The sequence below is a fragment of the Schistocerca serialis genome, chromosome 8 (genome assembly GCF_023864345.2).
Source record: "Schistocerca serialis cubense isolate TAMUIC-IGC-003099 chromosome 8, iqSchSeri2.2, whole genome shotgun sequence".
NCBI classification, from domain to species: domain Eukaryota; kingdom Metazoa; phylum Arthropoda; class Insecta; order Orthoptera; family Acrididae; genus Schistocerca; species Schistocerca serialis.
The window spans coordinates 163,918,953-163,923,269 of record NC_064645.1 but is presented as its reverse complement, the minus strand read 5'-3'; positions in this window follow the sequence as shown (position 1 = coordinate 163,923,269).

The window sequence follows — 4,317 nt, the reverse complement described above, 5'->3', positions numbered from 1 at the left end:
GCATTGCGTTGGGATCGATAATTAATTGCTGAGACATAATACTTTTTGCTTTTGACCTATTGCTGCAAATGAGGATAGGTAACGTCATTCGTCATGAGTCAGCTGTAGCAAGATTATGTAACAAGGCAGTACATGTGATCACATTTATAAATGATAAACACAAATGGGTAAAAAATATAAAAATGCAAGTACTAGAACAGGTATAATAAGTAACAGGTTTAGTAAGTGTCATGAAAAACTTCTCCTGGAAAAAATACAAAAACGGATTATTGACCTGAAAGAAGAAACGCACACTATGCTGAAAAGTAGTGAACTTCGAATTAACAAGTAGTGAAATGTGTATAAAATGTGTTCCATAGCTGTCCTTTCCAAAACTTTCCGTCATCCTACTATGCAATGTAACACCTGCTGTCAAAGCAAACCGCAACAAATACTTAAATAACTACGTGGCATAAAGAAAAAAAAAAAACCTCATTATCCATATCATCATAACTTCACCATTATCATCACCTGTAGAGAAAAACTTCATTATTCATAATACCATATCCTTCATCATTATTCATCAGCATTCATTATCATCTGCAAAAAATCACTTCATTACTCATTATACAACTATTCCTTATCTCTAGCATATTTCATCACTAAAACTAAGATGTGTAGTTCAGTCTGACAGCCTGCATCAATCACCTTGTATTCTGAAAGAAAAATTTAGTTAAGACTGCTATTCTGTGATGAGTATAGTATAGTCTTGTTAATGCTTGTTAATCCTGATCCATTTACTCTTCCTCATAAAGTTATTGCATCTCCTTTCGTTTATCCCGTAGGTGAAATTCCCATTTCTGTTGAATTTATTTCTTACATGCATCATTTCTTTCTGAAATTGATGACAGAGATTAATGTCCTGCATTTAAATCATATACCCACTAAATAAGGACTGGTTTATGGTGACATAATTAACCATACAGCATAACATGACAGAAAACGTAATATGTCAAAAACATTGACAGTGTTCAGATGCAAAAAATGTACACAGAATAATACAATGCAGTAGCAAAAAAAAAATGTGAAACAGTCACGATGTTGAGATGTCATAAGGCAAAAAAAAAAAATGTCAAAGTCGACTGGTGTGTGTTATATCTTAACTATTTCATAGTGCATACAAACAAAACTGGAGTACAGTCATATACACAAAAAAATGGAAAATGTGCACGGTCTGATGTGTAACGACAAGAAAAGCGACCTGCTAACCTTACCTTGCCGGGCACTTGCCAAGAAAAAAATACGATAATCATCAATAAGTAGTCACATAAATATAATTGCAGAAATAGTCGTAAATGTGTAAATTCATCTGGAAAAATATGCACGGTCTGATGTGTAACGACAAGAAAAGCGACCTGCTAACCTTACCTTGCCGGGCACTTGCCAAGAAAAAAATACGATAATCATCAATAATTAGTCAGGTGAATTAATTGCATTAGTAAATGGCATTATAGTGTGTTGAATCATACAGTGGTTTCACTCAATAAACGGTTTAATGTTTGAGATATGGTGATTGCCTTTCGATTTTCTGGTTCTCAAAGTTTCGACGTGTACAACATTGGGGTGAGGGATGCTGCGAATCCGATACGGACCTGCGTATGGAAGTTCAAATTTACTGCACTTACCTTTTAATTTGCTGGATAAATAGTGTGTACGTACTAATATCTTCTGTCCAACGTGAAAGTCGCGGCGTGTACAAACCTGTTTTTGCTGTCTTCTCCGGCGCTCTGCGGCACGTTTGATGTTGTTCAGCGCAATGTCAATTATTTCGTGGTGTCGTAGGCGACGATTTTTGGGGAAGTCTATTAATTCTTTAATTTTGTTCGGTGGTTCAACGTTTTTCAGTATAACAGTCGGAGATAGCATAGTGGATTCATTTGGAATGGAATTAATTACATCTTGGAATGAGAGTATGTGTGTATCCCAATCAATATGTCTTTTGTGGCAGTATATTCTGCACAGCTTACCAATTTCCTTCATTAATCTTTCACAAGGGTTCGAAGAAGCGTGGTACTTGGATATATAAATCGGAGAAATGTTTCTGGCTCGTAACATGCGTGTCCATACACTACTACGAAACTGAGATCCATTGTCAGAAATTACTTTCATTACATGCCCTACATGAGATAGAAAATGTTTTACAAATGCTTTCGAAACAGTTTTTGTAGTAGCTTTGCGTAATGGAGTGAAAGTAACAAATTTTGAAGTGAGCTCAACAGCGACAAAAATGTAGCAAAAACCTCTGTTAGTTCTCGGAATCGGACCAAAAATGTCTACTGCGGCCATGTGTCTTAATTTAACAGGTATAATGGGATATAAAGGAGGAATATGTGAAGTGGTGTCTGATTTAGCTTTCTGGCAAATTTTACAAGACGCTAAAACTCGTCGTATACGTTTTTCCATGTTGGTAAAATAACAGTTCTGTCTCAGTATAAGAAAACATTTTCGTGCTCCGTAATGTGCGTAACTTAAATGAGTGTACCAAATTAGTTTGTTAACCAGTTCGTCAGGAATGCATAATAACCAAATGTTGCTGTCAGGATGAGAGCGGCGAAACAGAATGTCATTGCGTACAGTGTAGTGGTTCCTAATCGTAACATTTTTCCTATCTTGCCAAAGGTGTTTAATTTCTTTCCACACATTGTCCTTATTTTGTTCTTGTGCTATGTCCTGTAATGACGATGAAATAAAATTTTCAAATGCAACTTGCTGAATGTACATGACATTGAAATTTGCTTTGCAGAAGTTGGTTGCTACGTCTTGCTGATTGTTGCCTAGAGAACGCGATAGTGCGTCTGCTATAACATTTTGTGTGTCGGGAATATGAACTATTGTAAAATTAAATTCCTGTAAATATAATTTCCATCTGCTTAACCTGTCGTGAGTGAATTTAGCTGAAAGTAAAAATTGTATCGCTCTATGGTCTGTGTAGACGGTGGTATGTCTGCCGTAAAGAAAGTGCCTAAATCTCGTGAAAGCCCATACAACACATAATGTTTCAAGTTCTGTGACGGAGTAATTTCGTTCAGCAGGTGAAAAAATGCGACTTGCAAATGCGATGTTTTTAATTACTGTAGAGCCATCTTCTTCAATTTCCTGAAAAATGTGTACGCCTAAAGCGGTATTGGAACTGTCGGTGGCAATAGAAAAATTTCTGGTAAGATCTGGGTGCGATAAAAGTGGAGCATTCAACAAGGCATGCTTCAAATAACATTCTCGTGAACAAAATTCTGCGTGTCAAAAGTAATGTTTGCGTTACTGTAGTATGCAATCTGTGCTGTATCTGGTTAAATTCTATCGTTCGTCCTGTTATTTACGGGAGGATGCTGTGGCATATCCACTATATGAACTGTTCTGTTATTTCTTACTGACGTGTTACGCTATGGATGACACCTATTGTCTGTTTCATTCATGATTATTTGTTGTTGCTGATGTTGTTGCTGCTCATAAGATCGACTGTTATTAAATGTACGCTGAAAATTGTGCTCATCATTCTTTTTACGTCTGTCCTAATAATCATTCCTATACGGTGTATTGCGATAGGAATTGAAATAGAGTGTTGTCTGTACGTAGTTATTTCTTTGCTGCCATGCGTTACTATTTGTTGGCGCTGAGACTATACATGCACGCGGCGAAACATTAAAGTTTGGTTAACCTTGTAGACTGCATTGTTGGTTAGGTATGCTAAGCGGCTGACTTTCATGCTATTGTGGTGAAAAACATCTATTGTTACAAAAATATGGTTCCGACTGCTCAAAATTTTATACATACTGATGATTACGATTTTATCTGTAATTGAAATTACGGCGGTACTGGAGTGCCTACTGAAAATTGTCACATTCGGTAAAAGATTTGTCATATCCGGTTTTCATTACATACGTTTCTTAATACTAGGTAGAGCAATAGTTAAAGAGCAGTTTTGATAGATATAAAGGATAGTGGAAGAAAAGGCAGCAGTGCAGAAAACTAAAGATGAAACAGCACTACTACAGCTCGGGGCCCTATGCTCGCTACGGCACATATTCATTAAAGCGTAATGAATCCCCTGAGGTCATTTACGCACTGCAAATAAATTTTAGCTTTTGTGTTACAGGCAATAGCGGTAAAATTTCAAAGGCAAATTGTTGTATCCGTGCTAATTCCAGTTTCTGCATAATACGTAATGCTGATGAAAATACAATAGCAAATTGTCGCATCTGGTTCAAAGCTAGTTTTTGCATTACAGGTAATAGCGGTGAATGTACAAAGATAAACTGTCGTATACAGTGCAAATCGTGT